This window comes from Leopardus geoffroyi, chromosome C3 (genome assembly GCF_018350155.1).
Source record: "Leopardus geoffroyi isolate Oge1 chromosome C3, O.geoffroyi_Oge1_pat1.0, whole genome shotgun sequence".
In the NCBI taxonomy this organism is placed as follows: domain Eukaryota; kingdom Metazoa; phylum Chordata; class Mammalia; order Carnivora; family Felidae; genus Leopardus; species Leopardus geoffroyi.
In genome coordinates this window covers 116,444,675-116,470,090 of record NC_059338.1, presented here as the reverse complement: position 1 = coordinate 116,470,090, position 25,416 = coordinate 116,444,675, and positions in this window count along the sequence as shown.

Below are 25,416 nucleotides of genomic sequence, written 5' to 3'. Positions count from 1 at the left end.
TGGTTACCATTTGTATGGAATAGCTCTTGCCATTCCTTCACTTTCAGTTTATGTGTGTCCTTAAATCTAAAGTGTGTTTCTTATAGACAGTGTATAATTGGGTCTTGTTTGTTTCCATTTAGCTACTCTATTTGTCTTTTGTTTGAGGATTTTTTTTTTAATTTTTTCAACGTTTATTTATTTTTGGGACAGAGAGAGACAGAGCATGAACGGGGGAGGGGCAGAGAGCGAGGGAGACACAGAATTGGAAACAGGCTCCAGGCTCTGAGCCATCAGCCCAGAGCCCGACGCGGGGCTCGAACTCACGGACCGCGAGATCGTGACCTGGCTGAAGTCGGACGCTTAACCGACTGCGCCACCCAGGCGCCCCGAGGATTTTTTTTTAAATGTATTTATTTTTGAAAGAGAGCACAAGGAGGGAAGGGACAGAGAGAGAGGGACAGAAGATCCAAAGTGGGTTTTGCATTGACAGAAGCAAGCCTGATGTGGGGCTCAAACTCATGAACTGTGAGATCATGACCTGAGTCGAAGTCAGATCCTCAACTGGCTGAGCCACCGAGGTGCCCCTTGTTTGAGGAATTAAATCCGTTTATATCGAAAGTACTTATTGATAGGGAAAGATTTACTCTTGCCATTTCATTGTTTTCTGTTTGTCTTCTGGTTCTTTTATCTGCCTTTCTCTCTCTTGCTATCTTCCTTTGTGTTTTCTTAGGTTTTGGTATCAACATGCTTTGATTCATCTGTCTTTTTCTTTTGTGTAACTACTCTAGGTATGTTTTTATGGTTACCTTGGAGTTTACATGAAGTGTTTTGTAGTTACAGTGGTTTATTTTTAGCTGGCAACAACTCAAATTAAATTACACACAACAAGTCTACACTTCAAATCCTCACACTTCATGTTATTGTCACAATTTACATTCATTCATATGGTGTATCTTTTAACATTTTTGAAGTTGCAGTTATTTTAAATACTTGTGTTTTTTAATTTTTTACTAGAATGAAAAGTTATTTACCATCATTATTAGTAATACAGTATTCTGAATTGTCTACATATTTAGCCTTTGTCAATGACTTTCACGCTTTCTCATGCTGACAGGTTGCTGTTAGCATCCTTTTGTTTCAGTGTGAAGAACTCCCTTTAACATTTCTTGTAAAGCAAGTTTGGTGGTGATGAAATCCCTCAGCCTTTGTTCAGGAAAGTTTTTATCTCTTCATTTTTTAAAAAAGTTTATTTGTTTTGAGAGAGAGAAACAGCATGAGCAAGCATGCATACAAACAGGGGAAGGACAGAGAGGGAGAGAGAATCCCAAGCAGACGTGGGTTCCATCTTGTGAACTTGTGATCAAGACCTGAGCTAAAAGCAAGAGTCAGACACTTAACTGACTGAGCTACCCTGGTGCCCCTCTTCTTCATTTTTTAAGGAGTTTTGGCAGGTATAGTCTTCTTGGTTGGAAATTTATGTCAACACTTTCTGGCCTGTAAGGTTTCTGCTGAAGTAATAGCTTATTGTCTTATGAAGTTTTCCTTATACATGACAAGTTGCTTTTCTCAGTTGTTGTATTATTTTGTTCTATGATTTCTGTTTGGTACTATTCAATATTTTCTCTATTTGTTGAAATTCTCTTTGTTGTTCTCTGGACTCTGGCGAGTATCTTTGTGATTATTATTTTGAACTCTCTATCAGGTAAATCATAAATGCTATTACATTAGGGTCAGTTTCTGGAGATTTATCTTGTTCCTTTGTCTAGAACATGTCTCTTCATTTTACTTGACTCTCTGTGTTGGTGTCTGCCTGCACCTTGAACAATGTGGCCACATCTCCTGTTTTTCATGGATTGGCCTTGTACAGGAAAAGACCCCCCCACCAATCACCCTAGACAAAGATTCTGGGAAGTTCTCAAATCTTCATGCTAGTCCAACTTGGGTTTTTTTGTTCTTTAGCCCTCAGTTGTCTAGGGTATGCTGGGTCCTCTCAGGACACCAGAACAAATGAGATGGAAGCCAGGTTTTTGGTTCATCTGCAGGTAAGTTGGATCAATGGATGTTCTAGTTCACTCTTTTTTTTTTCTCCAGAAGCGGGGAGTTAGGTGTTTTTTTCTTTCTTTGCTTGCTTTTTGTTTTTTTTATCTACTTGCTGTGTGCTTACAGTCACCAGGCCAAAAACCTGTGCCTGTTCTTACTTGCCTCAGGTGGCTAATTATGCCAGGTCTCACCAGTACTCTGAGACACACAAGTTAGAAGACTGTCCTTTGTGCAGTACCTAAAAAAGTTGTGGGATTGAATGACCAGACCAATTCTTTCTCTCCCCAGGAAGAAGCAGACAGCTGAGGTTATTGTCCAGTCACTCTTTGCTGAGTCAAGGGAAGAAGTTATGGTGTCTATCAATCCAAACCACTGTCTCTGTTTTCCTCCAGGTAGCCAGACTGCACTGGACGCATCTGTAATCTGAGACTGGCAAACCATACATCATTTCTTTGAGCAGTCCTGGGAAAATTGGGGCCTCAGATACATGTATCAACTCTTTTCTTTTCCCCCTAGGGGGAAGCTGGGAGCTGGGATTTTTTAATTCTCTCATTCTTACTGAGCAGAGGGAGGAGTTATGAAATCAATCAGCTTAAGCCCCTGTCTCTGTGTTCTCCCTCAGGAAGCTACAGTATGTCAGGCCTGTCAGAGGTCCAAGACTGGCAAGTTTCAAGAAGCCAGTTCTGTGGGGAGCCTCTTTTAAAATGTTGAGGTAGTGGATATATGAACCAACTCTCCCTCCCCTGGGAGAAGCTGGGAGCTAGGGCATCTCTTTCTGATGATATGGCACTGTGCTGGAGGTAAGGATTCTGGTGACAGGATATCCTGAATCTCCCTTTCAGGTTTGATAAACCTGGTTCTGTGTGTAGCCTTCTAGTTAGAAATTGTGGACTTCTCACAAAGTGACTTTGTGAATTGTTGATGAATTTGTGTGTTTGAGGAGGTATAGAAGGTCCAGTGCTACATACTCTGCCATTTTGCTGATGTCACTCTGTAGTATTCTAAAAGTTTGATTATAATTTCTTTTTGATTCCTTGGTTGATTCCTTTGGATGTTAAGTTTGAAAAAATTTTAACATGTGGATTCTTGATTTCTAACTTAAGGGCAATTTTATCAGATAGTGGACTCAAAATGACAATTTTTGAAATTTTTTAAGGTTTGCTTTATGTTAGGTAGATTTTTAAGAAAAAGTAATCTATGTATGTTGAAAAGTACAGATTATTCTTCAACTTTTGGTCACCATGCTGTACACTGAGAGGACAAATACAATTTGGAGACAAGAGGCTTAATTCTCCCAGCTGAGAATAAGAGATTGTTCTCCTTTTTCTCAGGTTAACTTACATTAGAAAAAATTAATTCTAAATATTTTTCATCTCTTTGAAATATATATAAAAGCACTGACATAGGCCTTTGTCAGGTTTCAAATCCAGAGTAATAAATTTTTAAATTTCCAAAAATAAAAAGAAATATTGAAATAATTTTTCTATAAGATTTTTATTTTTTGTTTTTTCCCATTGATCTTTATAGGACAAATCTCCTGAAACTTTTATGGAGGGATTAGCCAGATATTGCCTTTTCTCATTTCTAAGGGTTTTACACATGCTTCTTTACTTCTTATTGATATGGGGATATTGATTCAAGCTTCAGAGTTCTTCTCCCTCTGGATTTACCTTCTTTCCATAATCTCATAGGGCTGTCTATAGTTCTTATGTCCATTTGCAGATTTTCCTCTTTTAAGCTCTTCTATTTATTTTTAATTCCTTAGGCAGCTCTTTCACCCTTACTTGAGCAGCTTCCCTTTTTCTTGGCAGCTGTACGTTCTGGATTGCAAAAGCCTGAACTTTGCGTGAATTGAAGTCAGAGTTGTAGGAAATTTATTCTGCAGCTGTTTTCTTATGCTTGTGTCATCCCTACAACTTCAAAAGATGAGGAAGGTTTGGTAGTTAATAGTTTTAAAAGATCTCTATTTTTCAGAATCTACAAATTACAGTGGTTACTCTTGGAGGTTTCATACTGACAGTAATAGAAAAATAAATACAGATTTTTATTTCAAGGCCAATCTGGGTCGATTCCCTGTTCTGTTTACAAAAGAGTAATCATTAGTAGTTTTCTTCACCTCTTTGAACCTTACATTTTATGTCATTAAAGTGAGGATAATAATGCCTAGCTCATAGTGTTGTTTTCTTGAGAATTCAGTAAGCTAATATGTGGAATACACACATTAGGCTTTTGAATACAGAACATCTAAAAGTGAATTCATGGTAGAAATTAAAAAAAAAAGTAACTGTAGTAGGTAATTTACCCATAATCCTTAGCCATTTTAGGTCACCACTCAATCCAATCTTAATTTTTAGGTTTAAGCTCAAATTTACTGTGCTTTGCTTGGCAGCAGATGGAGAGATTGTTCACCATAGTGGTTAGGAACACAAAAGTTGGAGCAGACTACATAGGTTTGAATGTCTGCTTCTACATTTGTAGATTTGTGATCTTGAGTGTGTCACTGAAACTGTATGCTTCAGTTTTCTCAACTGAACAGTGATGATATATAGTGCTTATCTCATAGCTTTGTATTGAAGATTAAGTGATTTAATCTTTTTAAAGTACTTAGAATACTTTAGGAGGTTTTGGTCGGGGTGGGGGGAATTATCTATCTATCTATCTATCTATCTATCTATCTATCTACCTACCTACCTACCTACCTACCTATCTATCTATCTCCAGGGAAGAGACAGTGTTAGGTAGTTTGATGTCAGAATGCCTTTAAATTCTTTTCAACTTTGTGGTCACTTCACATTTGCTGTAACCCCTGTCTTAAAACCCTATCTGTTCTATCTCCACCCCTTGATTCTTCTCCTTTAGATCTGAGCTGAAACATATTTTTCTTTTGCAAATCTGCTTGGATCTCACAAAGGAAGTTAGATGACAACAGCATCCTTGAAGACTATCTTCCATTCTAACGTATAAGCTCCATGAAGGCAAAGATTGGATCATCTTGTTACTGATGAAACATTGGTTCCTAGCAGTGTGCCCTGGAATGTTTGTTGGAGAAGACATTCCTTCTCCAATTCCTTACACTCCTGTTAATAGGTAGCACATAGATTCTTCATCGGGAGGATGATAGATGCAAGTAAAAGAGTTTGCGGTTTCTTTTGTAGCCTTCTCATTTTCTAGAAAGCCCTGAAATTCCCTCTAAATCCCTGCTGATTTCTCCTTGCCACAGACAGGCAAAGATATTACAGTCTCACTTGATGTCGGCAGCATGAATTCCCACAAGGCTCTCTTACCAGCAAAAGGAGTCATATTTTCATTCTCAAAGGAGGAAAGGGTATTTTTCCCACCAGGAAAATTAGTTTGCTGCACCTTCTTTGAGATTTGCAGGTAGTTTAAATACAATCTTTTCTTTTTTCAGTTGAGTTACCCATGGCAACCAGCTCTCACATCTGAATCAGACTTCTACTTTTCCCTAGAATGTCTTTCTGAATAACTGGAATTCCTTCAAAACAGGGTTTTGAAATGAAAATTTTTTGTGCTTGTTAGATATAGCCACACAGTGGTTTCCCCACAGGATTCAAATGACCTGATGGTTTGTAGATATTATTGGCTTGTCATACAGAAATGCTGCTCAGCAGGAACTTCTCTCAAACTCTTTCCTGTCAATGAGGGAGGATGCTTGGAGAGGGAAGTAAAATAACATTGATGGCATTCAGATAATATGCAAATTAAACATTCTTACACACTTGCTTTCAATCAACTATCTTATCATCACTGAATAAGAATGACTCAATGATGCATTGAGTCAGCATCATTCTTTTAAAATATGAATGGATATAAATATGATCAAATAAGATTTCATCATTATTATCCATAATCATGAATCATCCACAAGTGAAAGATACAGAAATAGAAATGGCCTTGATTGTCCTGATTATTAAATATAAAAAAATTATAGTTGACCATTGCAATGCATGCATTTTCCTCTTCAATAATATTTAAATTCCCAAGAGAAGATAATTCCACAGAAAGATTCTTGTTACAAGTTAAACATAGGAAAGCAGAGGAAGGCATCTGAAAAAGATGCTATATAAAGTATCTTCCTTTGAAATTTAAAAACAAATATCAAATATTTAACAACATTCATATTCATCTATCAGATCTAAATTTGCCCACATATCTAAGTCGATTCAATGCTTATTGGCCATGATAAGTGGGAAAAAAAAAATTTTTTTTAAATTCTGTAACACAGAATGTTACTTGGGATTTGTGAAGCCACTCTAAAGTTAGAAATTCTACTTCATCTGTGAATGGTGCAGGGTAGGTATCAGCAATGTGAAATGTCAATTTTATGTCTCCTTAATTTGTTTCTGTAAGGATGGTGTCAATTATTTTTGTCCCATGTTTGTGTGGTGTCAGGTAGCCAGTCAGTCAACAGCATTTAATGAATGTCCACTGTGTACTCTAGGGAGCTATAAAAGGAAACGGCTCCTGTCCTTGAGGATTTTACATGAAATGGGAGAGATAAGGTAAACACATGAAAAAATACACGATTGTCATAGAGTCTAAGCCTAGCTCTCCAATTAAAACAAACAAAGAACAAAAGACATTCAGGTTTTATAATTTGTTTGAGAGTTTCCAAGAAACTCACTTATTTTCAGGAGTATATAGAGGACTGCCTAAACAAATTTAAGAATTCATTTTAAACATTTTAGGAAAATTCTTTAGATTTTTAAGTCAATATGAGTTTAGTACTATTAAACTCTTCAGCAGGGTATCTTTAAATATCCACTTAGGAAATCTTGTTTCAGGTTCCTGAGTTTAGAACTGGATAGAGGGACAATGTCCCTAGTTTAAATGTGTTGATATTTCTGACTTCCATAGTTTTGATGTAAGGAGTTAGCTGTTGAAAATAGCAGAAATTTTAAGTGGTGGGAAAGTGAAGCTTTTTAAATTTTTTTTTCTCCTGATTCTATCAAATAGGTGAAATAAAAGATCCTGGTTTCCTCGAAGCCTGATTTCTGGGCTACTGCCAATAAGAGCCACCAACAAGAGCTATATATGACTGCTTGAGCAGTTCCTACTGAAGGCGTGATCCTAGCGTTAAGACCACTTTTTTCAGGGTGAGTGTTTCAAGTTTGTCTTTAGCGTCTTTCTGTTTGCCGTCTGGCCCATCTTCTCTTGTCTTGGGTGTTTCCTTGCTCCAGTACCAATATTTCTATTGCTTGAACTGTCCCAACTGGGATATTCTGGCAATGGACAGCCATTTTGAAGGAGTTTCACCTTCTACCTCCTCTCCCTTACTCCCAAACTCACCTATTCCTTCAGGGAATGCAAAGTGACTCATTAATCCACACTGATGTGCTAAGGACTTCAATAGTTTATTAGGATTTAGTATTTGCAGCAGAGTGGGGATTTCTGAAAGTGAGAAAATCAGTTTCTATTATTAAAATTAAAACATTATGTGGATATCTGGGAGATCTTTCAGGTAGGAGGGCTTGCTTGGGCCCTGAATTATTGCCCACAGGCTAGCTTTATTCTCAACATGGTGGGAGATCAAGAATCGGGCTTGGACGATGGAGGAAAATATTTCATATGTCTTCAAAGTTCCAGGAAGGTAACTGCATCACTTCTTCCTCAACTGTTGATAGTTTGACAGTCCAAATGAAGTGTAAACTTTTCACTGCAGCCTTAAACTTCTGCTCCTCTGATCTATCTTCTCCACTCTCCTCCTCATTTACTGGGTCAAAGCCTCCCTGACTTCTTTTAGTCCCGCAACCATCCAGGCTTGAAGAGTCCAGAAATTTGTAAGGCTGGCACCTTCCTAGCATTCAGTCTCCTGTCAGATACCACCTTCTCAGAGGAGACCTCAGAACCTTCTTATCTAAACAAGTTATTTCCCATCTTCTCCATGTATTTTCTTTATAACACTTCTATTTCCTGGAATGCTCAAGCTTATTGTTTCTCTGTTTATTATATGTTCTCTCCCACTGGAAGCTCTTTAGGGCTGAGACTTTATCTTAGGACTTGAGGATCCAGAACTATGCTGTACAAGTTGTTGGTGCTAAGTAAATCTTTGATAAGAGATTGTTGGTTGGATAATCATAGGCACTATGTGCTGAATTTAAGTTCCAGTTAAGAAAAAAGAAAACACTTAAAATGATTCCTTCCCTGAAGACAACCTCACTCTAGGTTACAGAAGAAATGGTTATCGTATTCCAACCTTCTCAAAATAGGGTGGAACATCAACATTTCTGCCCTTTTAATATTTACAGTTTTAAAGGGGAGAAACAAAGGCTACAAAGTATGAAGAGCTAATCACACCTGATAGGAAGGAGTATGCAGCAGATCCAGTTTAACTAGGAAATTATTAATAAATGATCACCACAGGAAGGAAGCCGAAAAGAATGAGTCACTGCCCAGAAGCCTGTTGTGGTAAATCCACACAATATGTCCTCCTTGATTCTCCACATCCCTGGAAACCAGCAGAGTATGGAGCATGGGGTATGTAGGAGAGGCTTGTTTATACTAAATAACACAAATGTGTGAAGAGAAACAAAAACTGGTGGCAGACATAGCAGAGAGGCTGTGGTAGCAAGCTCTGGCTCTAGGTTAGCTGGTAGTTGATTAAGGCAGAGCCCCAGGAAGAAAAATGGGTTCTCTTTGCCATGATGATGGCAAGTAGCCTCCCAGTTGGATCCCAGTCAGACATCTTACAGAGAGGAAAACCCTTAGTTTTTGTAAACTCTACAATAAGCACTTTTCTCCCTGCAATGATAGGTGACTGTTTATTTTGGAACTTTTTTTAAATGTTTATTTTCAAGAGAGAGAGAGAGAGAGAGAGAGAGTGAGAGAGGGACAGAGAAAGCAGGGGAGAGGCAGAGAGAGAGAGAGAGAGAGAGAGAGAGGGAGACACAGAATCCAAAGCAGCTTCCAGGTCCTGAGCTGTCAACACAGAGCCCAATGCGGGACTTGACTGTGAGATCATGACCTGGGCTGAAGTTGGGTGCTTAACTGACTGAGCCACCCAGGCACCCCTTGATTGCTTATTTTGAAAGGTATATGTGCTTCTATGGAGATGAAAACAGGAAAAGGAGAGAAATGATAGGGTTTTTCTCCTTTGCTCCAACTCTTATTTGCTTATTCTTTCCTTCTCTGTCTCTCCTTCCCCTTCCCCCCTTTCTCCCATTCAACCTAACTCTTTTCCTTTCCTTCCCTTCCCTTCCCTTTATTTTCCTTTCCTTTCCTTTCCTTTCCTTTCCTTTCCTTTCCTTTCCTTTCCTTTCCTTTCCTTTCCTTTCCTTTCCTTTCCCTTTGTCTGTTTTTCTTCGAATGCTTGCCCCATCAAGTTTGCAATCTTTCTGAATTCACTTCTTCAACAATCTGTCTTCTAACCTTGTTTTTACTGAGTATTTTAAGTGGGAGAAATCTCTGTCAACTTGACAGTTAAACAATGGTACCACATTAACTTATATTTCTTTGATGACATGTGATCTGAACATTTAGGTTTTTGACAATGTCTTTCTTCCCTGGAGTATTACCTATTCATATCCTGTGTCTTCCCCTGCCCCCCACCTGTTAGAGTATTCATGTTTTTCTTAATAGAGCTCAGTGGTTTAGATCATAGACTGTCTGGAGTCAATTTCCTAAGCCTCACACTAGCTCTGCCATTTGCTTTGGGACCTCAAGGAGTAAGTTGCAGAGTGACTATGTGCATGAATTCTCATCTTTAAAATGGGGGAATATTATTGCTATGTCTCAGATTCTTCTGAGGAATAATTAGAAAAATATGTTAAGTGCTTACAATGGTACCTGACACATCCTTTATGATCTATAAATGTTATCTGTTATTTTTTTAAAAATTTATTTATTTTTGAGATGGGGAAAGGGCAGAGAGAGAGAGAGAGGGAGGGAGGGAGGGAGGAAGAGAGAGAATCTCAAGCAGGCTCCGTACTGTCAGCACAGAGCTCAACCTGGGGCTTGGACTCACAAACTTTGAGATCATGACCTGAGCTGAAATCAAAAGTTGGACGCTTAACCAAATGAGCCACCCAGACACCCCAAAATGTTGTTATTATTAACTATTTAAATATTAAGAATGTTATTCCTTTGTAGATGATTTTTTTTAACCAAATGTTTCTCATTTGACTTTTGCCTCTCTTGTTTCATCTGAGAATTTGACTTTCAAATGTGTTAAATTTTAGGTGGTTAGATTTGTTGATCTTTATGTTTTTATTGAATGCTTTTATGCTCAGAAATGTCCCCTCAACCTCGATGTTAGAAAGAATAGATTTTCACACACTATTTGTAATTTTATTATGCCCTTTACTATCCTCAATCTCCTGATGTCTGGCCTCAGTCTTCATTATTTTTTATTCTTACTTATTTTTACTTTTAATTGTGGTAAAGTATACATAATATGTACTTTATCATCTTAGTCATTTTTTTAATGTTTACTTATTTTTGAGAGAGGGAGAGAGAATGTGCATGAGCTGGGGAGGAGCAGAGAGGGAGGTAGACACAGAATCCAAAGCAGACTCCAGTCTCCGAGCTGCCCACACAGAGCCCGACGCAGGGCTTGAACTCACAAACCGTGAGATCATGACCTGAGCTGAAGTTGGATGCTCAACCAACTGAGCCACCCAGGCACCCCATCATCTTAATCATTTTTAAGTGTACAGTTCCATAGTGTTAAATACATTAATTTTGTTGTGCCATCTATCTCCAGAATTCTTCATCGTGCAACACTTAAATTCTATACTCACTAAACAACAAATCTCTATTCCCCTGCTACCCCCAGCCCCATTGGCAACTAATTTTTGTCTCTATAAATTTGATTACTCTAGGTACCTCATATACATGGAATTATACAGAATTTGTCTTCTTGTGTATGGCATATTTTACTTAGCATAATATCTCAAGACTCTTCCATATTATAGCCTGTGTTAGAATTTCCTTCCTTTTGAAAACACTTTTTAAGTTTATTTATTTATTTTGAGAGAGAGCATGCCGGGGAGGGTCAGAGAGAGAGAGGGAGAGAGAATCCTAGGCAGGGTCTACACTGAAGGGAGGAGCCTGACGTGGGGCTCGGTCCCACAAACTGTGAGACTGTGACCTGAGCCAAAATCAAGAGTCAGATGCTTAACTGACTGAGCCACTCAGGTGCCCCAGAATTTCCTTTCTTTTTAAGAATGAAAGATACTCCATTGCATGTATATACCACATCTTGTTTATCCATTCATCCATGGTTGGATGCTTGAGTTGCTTTCACCTTTTGGCTATTGAATAATGCTACCATGAGCATGGGTGTACAAATATCTCTTTAAGATACAACTTTGAATTGTTTTGGTTATATATCCAGAGGTAAAATTACTGGAATGTATAGTAAGACTATTTTGAGGTTTGTGAGGAACCAACATACTGTTTTCCATAATAGCTACACATAATTTCACATTTCCACCAAGAGTGCAGGACATTTCCAATATCTTCACATCCTTGCTAAGAATTGTCTCTCCATACTTTTTTTTTTAACGTTTATTTATTTTTGAGACACAGAGAGACAGAGCATGAATGGGGGAGGGTCAGAGAGAGGGAGACACAGAATCTGAAACAGGCTCCAGGCTCTGAGCTGTCAGCACAGAGCCTGACACGGGGCTGGAACTCATGGACCGCGAGATCATGACCTGAGCCGAAGTCGGGCGCCCAACCAACTGAGCCACCCAGGTGCCCCTGTCTCTCCATACTTTTGAAACTGCTCTGGTAAAAGTCAGTGATGAAATATTTATTAATATGTTAAGTGGAAACCTTGTAGTTTTGGACTTTGAAATATGGCACTATGCAATACATGCTTATTCTTAAAAGTCTCTAACCATTTAGTTTAACTCCCTTAGCATTACTCTCTTGGTTTTTCACCTTGTGCTCCTGTTTTCTCTCAGTTTCCTTCATGGACATCTGTTCTCCTAATAAGTCCAAAGCATTGGTGTTTCCCAGGGTTCTGTTATTGTTTGGCTTTTCTCAGTCTATACCCTATCCCTGAAAAGATATTATAAAGAAAACCTATATAGTAATAACTCCTAAATATATTTTTACAACCCTGATCTTCTTGAAGCTTCATGCTTAGAATTGAATTAAAAAAATGGGAGAGATATCGCTGTGGACCAGAAATAAAATAGAAATTCAAACCAGAGACAGAGGTTGATGACTCTGACTTGTTGGGATCTGAGTCTAAATCCCAGTGGTGCCTGGGAATTGGGTTCCTGTGGGGAAAGAAATTAGAAGTGCTCTCTGCAAAGCAGGGGACTGGAGCCTGGCTCATTAATTGAATCTTGGAACTGGATAGTGGTTCCTCTTTAGGGTGAATGGATACTCAGAGGTAAAAAACATGAAAAGGTGCAATCTAAGAAAGACTCATCTTCAAAAAGACGAACTGAATTAGTCACCTGATGGCTATGTGGCCAGATTTATAGAATTTCCAATTAATTCAAGGCAGTAACTGCAAACTGCTAATATAAGATTTGGTTCTGGAGTAAGGCATGGAGTACTGGGTGGCAGGAAATGTGAAGCTGCTGGAAAGTAGTGGTGAGCATAGAGGGAGACAGAGAAAAATAAAAACAATAAACTGCTAAACTTATCCTAAAAATCAAATTCCAGAGTATATAGGGAAATCTAATATTAAGTAAAGCAGCTAATAAAAATGAATAGTTATAAGAAAAATGCTACCTCATAAAATTATAAAACAATTGTTCTATAATTGAGTATTTAGGGTGCTCAAAAAATGAAGACATAACTTCCATTTAGATGAGAGGAAGAAAAAAAATAAATGAGAAGAAGATAGTAGGAAATAAAAATTGCAACAAGAATGCTTGGTTACAAAAATGACCCATTTAGAAAAATTAGAAATGAAAAAAGTATTTGGTCATTAAAATAAAGAAATGTAACTGAAGAGATAAACAGTAGACTCAGTAAACAGTAGTTTGTCTTTTTGTTTTATTTATTATGAGGCATTGACTGACATGATTGTGGATGCTGATCCACATCTCCCGTCTTCAGGCTTAAGGCCTAGGGAAGTTGGTGGGGTAGCCCACTCAAAATCTGAAGGCCCAAGAACCAGAGGAACCAACGTTGTAAGTCTTGGCCCAATGCCAGAGGCCTGAGAATGAGGAGCACCAGTGTCCGAGCGCAGAGGAAGATGGACCTCTCAGCTTAAGCACAGAGCAGATTTGCCCTTCCTTCATCTTGTCTCTCTAGTGAGGATGTCAACACTTTTGATGATGCACGCTTGGCACTGGGGAAAGCAGTCTTCTTTACTTGGTGCACAGATTCATTTGTTAATCTCTTCTGGAAACACCCTCCCAGACACACCCAGAAATAGTATTTTACCAGATATCTGGGCATCCCTTACACCAATCAAGTTGAAACATAAAATTGACCATCACAGATAGTGAACTCAGAGTGAAGGTGGGTTACAAAAATTTCTGAGTTGAATTCCAATTCGATAACATGTAATGGTAAATTCACTTGAATATTAATCATAAAAAGACATTTTTCATTTTTAAAAGGATAATGGACTATAAACATCAAGATTATGTGGGAGGAGGTATTCGATGGGTAAAGCATTCTAAGAAAATTCTCAACATAAGAAGAGAAATACTGAATGACAGCAGTTCTTTTAGAAAAGTTTTTGTTGGGGCACCTGGGTGGCGCAGTCGGTTAAGCGTCCGACTTCAGTCAGGTCACGATCTCGCGGTCTGTGAGTTCGAGCCCCGCATCAGGCTCTGGGCTGATGGCTCAGAGCCTGGAGCCTGTTTCCGATTCTGTGTCTCCCTCTCTCTCTGCCCCTCCCCTGTTCATGCTCTGTCTCTCTCTGTCCCAAAAATAAATAAACGTTGGAAAAAAAAAAAAAAAGAAAAGTTTTTGTTTTGTAAATTTTGTAAATGTTGTAGAACTTATCAGCAGTGTGTGCTTTTCATTGCAAAATCTCTCATTATATGGACATACCATACTTGGCTTATCCAGTCACCAGTTGATAGATATTTGAGTTGTTTCCTATTTTTGGCTGTTAGGAATAATGTTGCTATGAACATTCATGCGTAAGTCTTTGCAGGGATGTATGTCCTCATTTCGCTTCAGTATATACAAAAGAGTGGGATCACTGGGTTATGGTAAATTTTGTGTTTAACATTTTAGGAAACTGCCAAACCTTTTCAGAATGAATGTACCATTTTACATTCCCACCAATCATGCATGAGTGTTCCTGTTTTTCACATATTTATCAACCCTTGTTATTGCCTGTCTTTTTGTTCAGAGCCAATTTAGTGGGTTTGAAGTTGTATCTCATTGTGGTTTTAAAATTAAATATGATCCTCTGAACTAGTAAAATCTTTGAGAAACTGACTCACCCTCCCTAGCTCTCTGGAATCTCAAAGCTTTAATCTACTGCTTAGTGTTGTTTTAAAAATTATGGCGTGGCCATAATTCGCTTATTGAGTGATTCATTAATTCAACAATGATTAAGTGAATACTTACAATAGGTTAGGCAATGTTCTGGAATAAGCAGTTGAATTAACATGATTCTTGCCTTCAGGGACTTGACTGACCTAAGTGGAAACATGGACCTAGACAGTAAGAGTTACAATACAGTATAATAGATGTAAATGAAGTACAAAACATCACTTAAGTTCTGGTCTAGTTAATCTTAATATGTCAAGGTCTTTCAGCTGCCATTTTTCTTGTCATGAGAACATTTTTCTCACATGCTCAAGGTTGATTTCTAATGGTAAGAGAATTAGGTTGGAATGAGATAGGAGCTGACTTCCAGCAAACACTACTGTGGGCTTCACATTTCACTTTACTTTAGTCCTTTATCAGGGCTATTATCTAGTTCAGAAATTGATATGCTGAAAACACCCTAGTTTCTGTTTTTGCATCTTAAAGTAGAAAGATCAGATACTATTTCCATTAGTTGTCTATCTAAAGATACCATATAGGCTATTCCCTTGATAGATTTAGTTTCACCACTGTACACAGAGTTTTTCTAAAGGAGGAAGAAACTGGAATGAACAAGAAGTTGAATTCTGAGATTCTGAGGACAATGGCATTTGTAAGCAATTTTCAGTAGGTAAAGGAATATAATCCCTAAAGTACTTCCTCCTATGATGTTCTTATAGTTCTGCTTTATTGTATCCTTCCTCTTATCTTCAACCATATTTAAAACACTGCTTCCCACCTCTCAATGAATTACTAACTTGCACACATTCACCCACAGATTTTAAATACAAATAAAGAGAAGGGATTCCAATGATTATTTGGTACTCCCCTGCCCTTTAGATAAGAGTTAACTAAACCATTTCAGGTAGATGCTTATATAGCTTATTAAACATCCATAGTGAAGAAATTGTATAACTTGTTCCATTTATTGGAAGTCGTGAAGTCTATGATTTGCCATGAAAACTAAAGTAGAAAGCTGAAGAATGTATACAACTCATATTTAAAAAACACTTGATTGGGGGCACCTGGGTGGCTCGGTTGGTTAAGCGTCCGACTTTGGCTCAGTTCATGATCTCGTGGTTTGTGAGTTCGAGCTCTATCAACACAGAGCCTAGAGCCTCCTTCAGATTCTGTGTCTCTCTCTCTCTCTGCCCCTTCCCCACTCATGCTCTGTCTCTCTCTCTCAAAAGTGAACTTTTAAAAAATCATTAAAAAAAGCCACTTGATTGAACTTGTTGAATGTTCCAGAGTATAATAGATGTAAATATAAAAATTTTAGTGGAAGATATCACAAAATTATAATTCGTTTATTAAATCTGTCAGTTCACAAGTATTTATTAGGTATGGGTCATATATCAAGCAATATGGTAGTTACTGTGGGTACACAGATAAGAAAAAGATGATCTTCACCTTAAAGGAATAGACTCATTGGACACAAAGATCTGTAAACAAAGAATTACCACACAATATAATAAAAACATAGGAAAAAAAAGTGAAGTAATTGTTAGGACAGGAATGAAGCAGTTTTAGGGAAGACTTCCAAAGGGAAGGTGCTTGATAGAATTGTATCTGAAATACTCGATGTGTGGTTTGCAGACCAGGGAATTGATATTATCTAGAAGTCTGATAGAATTCCAGAAACTCATGCCCTACCCTAGACATACTGAAGCAGAATATGCATTTTATTAAGGTCTCCTGGGGATTTGCATGATATTAAAGTTTGAATAGTTTTCCTTAAAGAATTCCCAGTGATTCTCAGGTGAATATGGAGAAAGGGAAGAATATTCTATGGAAGTGGAAACAATATGTGTGAAGGGACAGTCTTGAGTAGGACTCTCTCTAGTAGCAGACTCTGAGACAAATATTTGACTACCAGCAGCCTATTTGGGAGGAAGATCTGGTAATGTAGTAGAAGGTGAGAAAAAGAAGTTGAGAACAACTGTAGAGTATTTTTCTGGCAAGTTGTCTCCGTAAGAAACTGGGAATCAGTCCTTAGAACTCTGGGAAAGAATGTGGCATATGACTTGGAGTTATTCATAAATTCCAGTTATTCTGTGGCTGAAAGATGCAGTCAGGTGATGATAATTCTCAAGGATTTTAGACTTTTCATGGGCGTGAGCTCTTGGGGCTCTGGCCACCAGGAAAAGCCTTCAGGTAAAGAATTGCAGGTGAAAGCCAACAGATTAATGTTCACAAAAATGGGGAATGCTGAGGGGATATAAGTGGGCACCAATGGTGACTGTGATAGGGATTAAGGCATGAAACAGCACTGTAGGACATACTCAAGGAATTGCTGTTTATTCAGCATTCTGTGAGTATGGAAAGTTAATGTATAAGCATCAGAATCCAAGACTGTCTAGATACTTAGGAGCCAAATCTTAAAGGGCTTTGTAAGGAAGTTGAGTTTGAGTCTGTGGGCCATTACGTATTTTTTAAATTGAGTGTCATGATAGACATTTCATTTTTAGGAAGCTTGTTTGGAGGCAGTTAAAACAATGGAAGGAGGTCCATGGGATTGAAGGCAGAGATGCCAGCAAGAATTATATAACCTTAGATGCAGTTACTGTAGTTATGGTATCCCATTAGCATACTGGATTAATCAATATCTCTATCAAGCTTCTATATTTAAGGCAGTTTGCAAGGATTTTTGTGAGATACAAAGTATTGTCTATTTTTCTTTGATTATTTAAAATGATCTATTCAAATGGAAGTGTAGTACATCTACTAGTGCCATTGTTGTGTGTGTGTTAGTGTTAGTGTATTTGAATTCAGCGTGGATTTGTATGGTGCTTAAGTCTTGAATGCTTTAGCCAATGATTAGTGTCATTCATTATTTTTTAACAGAACAATACTTCTTCTGAGAGTAGAGGACACTCTTTAAACTAATAATTTCCTTTTCTACCAAATAGAGCTGTAAGCTCCCAATTAATATATTAATAATTTACACTGCTCATGAACACTAGTCACATTTTATTTATGACTATTACCACATTGAATATAAATGTGAATTTGGGGGCATTATTATCATACTCATATCAAACAAAGTGTTGCCTACCATATCTCTAGCTGAAATAGGTAGCAATTATTTTTTTTTTTTAACCAGAGGACTTCATACTATTAATCTTAATTTTACTGTTGCCTGGAAGATGTGTGTGTCCAAAATGTTATATATTTTTCAGATTTTGTTTCAGTCACTGAAAAGCCTCATTCGATATACTCCATTACTGACATCATTACAAAGATTTGATGTTGCTTGATCACTGACTTTACTAAGCCAAACTTCTTTGTTTGCCTTTACATCAGTTAGGATTAACTTTTTTCCACTCATCCTTCATTTGCATACTTTGATTATTTTCACCATTGATATGTTGGTCTTCTTAGAGCTAGAAGCCTTCAAATCACAAAAGGAAGGAGATTCTAAGACTTGACTAATACAATGACTAGCTTTGCATTTGGTATTAAAGGTAAGAATTTCTTAGCCTTTAGTTTATTCTTTCTTTTAACACAGAGAAAATGTATTGGGTAGATTCAAAATGATAAAGTTATCTATATGAAAGACAATAAGCAAGATACTGAAATTGAGTCCAAATCTTCCCAAATCACCAAAGCTTATGATAAGAAATTATCTTCTTTGAGCTGCTTCAGCTTAAAATAAGCTAAGCATTAATGAGTCATGACCCAGTCTGTGTTCATTTGTCCTCTCATCTTACTTGCTGTGGCAAGGATTCAACAAATACTAATTAATGTCAAAGAGGTTTCACTCTATTGGAAAATCTGCCATGGTAACATGTGCTATTTCTGTTTTTACACTTATTTATGGCAATTTTTTCTATGGTGGGCACCAAAGAGGGCCAGCTGGAAATATCTGTTGGCTTATCTCACACTGGTCTGAGAAGTGAAGCTACCTAAAGACGGTGAGCAAACTGATCTGATGCAGTGGGAAAGTCCACAGGAGGACTTAAGCAATAGATCAGGTTTTAAATCAACTATTCCTTTAATTAAATGGTCTTACAATGCTTGACTCAATTTCTCTGAGTGGTTGTTTGTGTATACTCATCTAGTGAGACACTAAAGTGACCTGATAAGCGTGGATTTTGGAATCTGGTTTCATATCTCTTAGTTAAGTACAGATTTATTGTATAAGTTGCTTACCCTCTCAAGCAAGTGAGACAGTGGACAGGTATGCTCATACTTTGAGGATTAAGTGGTATAAAGTGATTGTCATAGTCATATATTCATAGCTTCATACTTGGGGAAAAATTGAATATCTGTGAATAGATTTACCATTTTGTAAAGAAAAAAAATGGTTTGGGTATTGATGCAATGATCCAGAATAAACGTCCTTTCTTTTCATAATTTCTAAGTTTCCTGTAACTTTCCACTCTCTTTCATTCAGACCTTCCTTTACTCCGGTTATGTAGTATTTATGCTGCGGGCATTATGGGTTAACATTATTGCTGTGCACACTTTTCCATTTAATTTTAAAGTTCCATTGTTCTGTGACATTAAGATTGCTATCGGTATTCAAAGGTCAATGAGCCAAAGACACTGGAGCATAACATATTTTTCTTCCACTATTTTAGAAGCTTATATTTACTCTGAAGACAAGGAAACCCATCCTCCTTTCTCTTTCTTCTCAACGTTGGTTGAACTTTCAAGTTTTTCTTTTTGCAGTACAATTTGTAACATTGATGGCTAGCCTTAAACTTGGCAAAAAATATTTTTCCTCCTTTTTTACTTTTGTTGAAGTGAGTCCTTTCGGACATCTGTAGGTCAGTTCTCATTGAAGAACAGATAACAGTGGAAGCACCTGCACTTTGGAAATAACTCAACTCTATATCAAAAGAAGTCAAGCAGCAAAGGTCAGGAAGGAACATGAATTCTGATGCTCAGACAAGCCCCAGGGAGAACTTCTATAGAATCTGAGAAGCCAGTCTCTGGGGGGAAAGAGAACATCGTGTTTTTGCTCAGTCACCTTCTCCTGCTGCTCAGTACAGCATAGACATAGTTTAGTGAAAGTCAGCTAGTATCCAGGTGAAAGATGATAGGTAAAACATTTTAGAGTGAAAATAAGAAAAATGAAAAATGGAGATAATTGTGGAAATAAAGCGGTTTTTTAACGTTAACATTTGTAAATAAAAGATGGCCCTTTGAGTTGGATATAAAATGGGGATTTTTGTAGTAATCTCATTTACAGTTGAATAACCTCTACCTAAATAGAAGCCTTATTGAGACTGTTGTTTTTAAATTTCATTTTTTTTGGAGTCATCGCTTTTCTTCTTAAATGAAAACCTCTTAAAATAATAGCCATAGAATGATAGGTGATTAAAGAAGCCATAAGAAAATGTGCTCACAGAATAAAAATGAAACACCTTTGATAATGTGGTATTAGTAAAGGATGGATGAGAAACTCTTCAATCAGTATCAGGTTTTCTCTTATTTGAATCATAGGGTTGGCTTTCAGTTGATGAAAGGGTGGTACAACACTAAAATAAACACAAGTATCAGAAGATTCATTCTTCACTGACCACCAGCCAATTATCCCTTTAGAAAATGGTGTTTACCTCATCGTCATATATACATCTTTGAAATAATGGGAGGATATTATGAATCATGTCTGTGATAGGATTTTAGTCTCCTGGTTTTAAGATTGCCCATTAGTGCAGATAGTGTTAGATATCATACTCACAAGACACTTGAGTTCATTGACACTCACTGTGTAATCTTGCCCTTTACTCCAACATTACCCAAAGTTCTACCAAAGCAGCATAAAGCAGAATGGAATTCCAAAAGACCTAGACATACCATGCAAAACCTGATTACTCTTTTTGAAAGCTGATCCAGACTGGTGGAAACTTTTTAAATTTTTGTATTTAAAATTAATTTTAATAAAAAAATACTAGGAACACTTGTTTTGGCTATTTTGAACCAAATCATTTCTTTTGGGAACATTAATGGCTCCAAGGTAGAAGGAGAAAAATGAGGCACTTGCTTGTGTGATTATGGAAGAAACATTATGTTTTGAGAAAGAGAACCCAGAGGTAATTATTTCCCTTGAAGAGAAAAGAGAGTATGCCACTTTGTCCACAAGCCAATTAAATATCTTAGCAAAAACAAATTGCCTTAGAAATGCCACTTTATGTGGAATATATAAGCTTGGATTTTAGAGACAAAGCTTATCTCAACTTTTTCTGCTTCCCTTCCCTCTACCCTTATTAGTTCCTCACCTGTAGGCAAGAAAATACTCCTTAGAATATTAGGTTGACATTAGCACAGGTTATGGAAAATCCAGTGAGCCAATAATAGAGTGTAATATTGTGTATGTTAAGACTCCCAGGACACAGAGTGGTGCAACCTGGGAGTCAAATCCAGCAGCATGCCTGACCTTGGCTGAGTCATCTAGTCATGCTTTGTTAGTTTCTTCATCCATAAAGTGGTGATGGTGATACTATCTACCTTGCTGGCATTCTGCAAATATTACTAAAATGGTAGTTGGTTAGCACTTTGGAGTAACATGCTATTAAAAAATGCCTTTATTGCCATCTCTTCAGGGCACAGAACTCTTCTCACAGTCAGGAGCTATTGTACCTGTACAACATGTCCCTGAAGCTTGGAAAGGACAAGAATGTGGAATCTTGGAGGAGAGCTCAAGTTCAATTATTTAACGATGACAAGGCAATGCATGGATTTGTAGGTGGAGAAATATCACTTTGGCATCAGGCAATAGCCATCCACTTACGAAAATAAATAAAACTAAGTTATATACCCATTATACCCAAAGGAAACAAATGGAAAACTAGTCCATAAAAGAGCAAATTGAGGGAGATGATTAATTATCCATTCTATCCTTCAACATGCCCTAATCATGAGTGCCTGGTTATTTTTATATGATCTGCTTATGGCCAACTCATGTTCATGACCATAAGATTCTCAAGAATTTTCATTAGAAACCATCACTGAGATCAATAGGCTTACAGTTTGAATGAGAAATAGGAGAATAAGCTAAAAATTACTGTTATTTCAGTTTTAGTTTTTCTCCAAGATGCTGATGTGCTGTTACCTAGCAGAAGGCATTGTGGGCATGGAAAGATCATCATCAATCTGTCTGAAATTGTGCATAAATGAAAATAATAACTTTCTTGGCATCCCCTGGTTGAAGACCCCTTTTCACAGAATGTCTGCTCATAAAATAAAATCTTTCTTTTTAAGAATGTGCATGAAGACAGGAACAATAGGCCAACATATTTTAAAGTGCATTAAGATGACAAGAAATGATCCAAGGTAGTCACAAAATCCAACCCCCAGGTGCTATTAACAAATGCGCTTTCCATTTGGAATGCCTCTAATTGTCCATAATCCAGGCATATTAATCCTGTGAAAGGATAGAGTCATCTGTCTATGGTAGTTGTAATTAGAGCAATAACCTTAGTTCTATCATTATCAAATCTCAAAGACAGTGATGCCTAATCATATAATTATTTGTCTATATATGGATCCTCAGTAAATGGTATGCCTTAGTTTATTGCTGTCCTTGTTTGGATATTAACTGCCAGAGCAGTTCTTATCATTTGAGGGGCTTCAGAGAGTCTGCGGGGTTAGTTTAAGGTTTGAATGTAGACCAAGCTGCCCAAGCCATTTTTTCCCCTCTCCCTTTAGAGGCATTTACACACACACACACACACACACACACACACACACACACACACACACACGTATCTATCTCCTTTAGATTCCTCTACAGCATACTCTCTAGTTTTGGAAATTCGATTTGAAGTTCAAAAATGCTCCCTTTAAGGAAAATCTTACAGTGTTTTTTGGTGTTTTGTTTTGTTTTGTTTTGTTTTGTTTACATGGCCAGGCCAGGGATAAAGAGGCAGTGGTTCAGTGGTTCAGTGGTTCAATCTATGTCATGCCTCTTATCCCCATCTTTTCCATCTTAACTTGTACATACATACATAAATGAGTCAATAAAATGAGAAAAAATGTACACATTTCCTACTGCATTCCCCAAATGAGCAACTCAGGCCATTATCAGCTCTGCAATCACCTAGCAAGTTTGCTCTCTGCTGAAAAGAGTGGAAAGAAGTCTCTGAAATTGCTCAGCTGTCTGGGTAAGCTCGAGAGAGGCAAAAAATGGGAGTTTCGATCTGTATACTCTAATATCTCTCTCTCCGTGTGTGTTGAGATTACTCACTGGTTTAGAAAACTGTCAGTGCATACAAGTAACTCTTAAGGACTGTTAACTAATGACTCAGTTTGCCTGTGTATGTTTCCCCAATGGCAAAATTGTTGGCACCTGCTTGGCTTTTTAAGTAAACCCAGAAAATGGATGTTAAAGTCTTCTGGTGATTCAGCAGTGGGTGGAAATGTTACTGCTGTGCTAGAAGGATTTGTTTCTATGGGCAGAGAGCTTTTATGCATTTTTTTCTGGGTTATTTAATAACAATATATGTGAGTTCGCAGAGGTCATTTACTTATGCTTTTCTATAGCTGAAACACACTGCCATGTTATATAAACCCTAAAAACATCTTGCATGTTACTCTTTTATACTTTTGCATCTTACACACTGAATTAGGAAACTCTTCATACTTACCATGTTTTGACAGTTCACCTTTACAAAAGATTTAACTGCACACTTAAAAAATAAATAAATAAAAATTGTCCCCTCTCCACTTTTCTCACTTTTCTCCCAGAAGTCTGAATCCATCCTCTCTCCCCATGGTAAAATTACATTTGGTACCAACAAGTCCAGCTGGCAGGGCCTCTTATCCGATTTAGTCCACAGATATGATTCTGCATTTGAATAGCTGAGGAAAACAGAGTCTACATAAGGTACTGTCATTGCCATTGCAGGCAGTCATTAAATCAAAGATAATTTGTGGTTCTTATCACCAAAACAAGATGTATGAAACTTTTTGAACTATGCAATCAAAAGGAACTAAAAACACCCATAAGTCTGAATGTTATCATCCTAAAAACTTTGTGGATCAAGCTGGTGTTGTCTCCTTTCCCAGGCATACTGCACTACATAATTATTATGTACAAAAAAATAAAATGTTTCACAAGACTTGTAGGCAGAAATTAATGTGAGAAAGTTTTAAAATATACAAGTTTCATAAAACAGTCTATCCACCCACAGGACCATGGGTCCTATGGGTATAATTGTCATAATGAAATAAGCTCATGTTAGGTACCTATGTGTTTTCTTAGGTGCTTAACAAAACAAACTAAGTTGGCACACTGCTCATTGTATAATAATTTAAAAATCAAAGACAGAATTTAAAATGAAAGTCATGATCTTATAAGGGAAATAGTCCTAAATTGGGAGTCAGAAGAATAATTTTTTTCTATACATTCATTTCACACATTCTGAATAATTATTCTACCCCTTGGACCTCATCGTCCTTAGCTGTGTTGTGAACAGACTGGACTGTATTATCACCCATGTGCCTTTTCATTCTAACAGTCTTAAAAATACTTTAGAGCCATACATTGTAGAAGAGAGTTTTTGCATTGAAATATAAAAGTAGTTCTAGATTTTAGAGCAAGGCATAGAAAAATAGTATGGTGGAAGGAGGGCTAAAGAAATACAAAAAGAGAAAGAGTTTTTCAACAATGGTTTTTAAAGATAAAGTTAATTGAAGCTGGTTTGTGGAACAATCCAAAAACAATAAAGAAAATTCTATTTACCATCACATCACAAAGAGTAAAATATTTAGGAAGATATTTAACAAAAGAAACCAAAGGCTTTAATACTGAAAACCATAAAATGTCATTGAAAGAAATTTAAAAGATCTAAGAAAATAGAAAGATATCCTGTGCTAAGGGATTGGAAAACTTAATACGATTAGAATGGCAGTATTTCCCGAGGTGGTCTACAGATGTAACACAATCTCTATCCAAATGCCAACTGTTGTTTTTGTGGAAATGAATGGGATAATCCTAAAATTTGGATTTTTGTGGAAATGAAGGGATACGTTTGGGGGGCATTATTCAGCCTGCCACACCTGGAAATTCCACTCCTAGGAATTCACTACAAAGGAATGAAAAAATATGACATTCATTCAAAATTTTACACGCAAATTCATGATAGCCCAAGAGTGGAAACAGCCAAGATACCCCTTACTGCAGAATGTAGAAGCAAATTGTCATGTAGCCATATAATAGAATAATGTTTGTCGGTAGAAAGGAATGAGATACTGAAACATGCTACAACATGGACGAACCCGGAAAACAATATGCTATGATAAAGAAGCCATACGCAAAAGAATCTATGTCATCGGATTTCACTTATATAAATCTATAGAGGCAAATCTATAGAGACAGAAAGTGGACAAAGAGCTTTCCAGGAGCTGAAGGTAGAGGAATAATTGCTAACGGATATGGGGCTTCTTTAGCGGGTGATGAAAGTACTAGGTGTGATAATTGTACAACTTTGTGAATATCTAAAACAACCGAATTGCATCTTAAAAGGGAGAATTTTTATGGTATGTGAATTATATTTCCATAAGGCTGTTATTGGAAAAATAGGATTTTGGTTTTAAATACCAGGTAACTATTTTCGTGCCTATGGTTCACTCTGGGAAAAATATATAACCTAAAGATCATGGTCATGGGGCACCTGGGTGGCGCAGTCGGTTAAGCGTCCGACTTCAGCCAGGTCACGATCTCGCGGTCCGTGAGTTCGAGCCCCGCGTTGGGCTCTGGGCTGATGGCTCAGAGCCTGGAGCCTGTTTCCGATTCTGTGTCTCCCTCTCTCTCTGCCCCTCCCCTGTTCATGCTCTGTCTCTCTCTGTCCCAAAAATAAATAAACGTTGGAAAAAAAAAATTAAAAAAAAAAAAAAAAAAAGATCATGGTCATATGCAGACCAGTTCACTTTAATGAGTTTTGCAGTTTTAGTGCTCAATAAATGTGT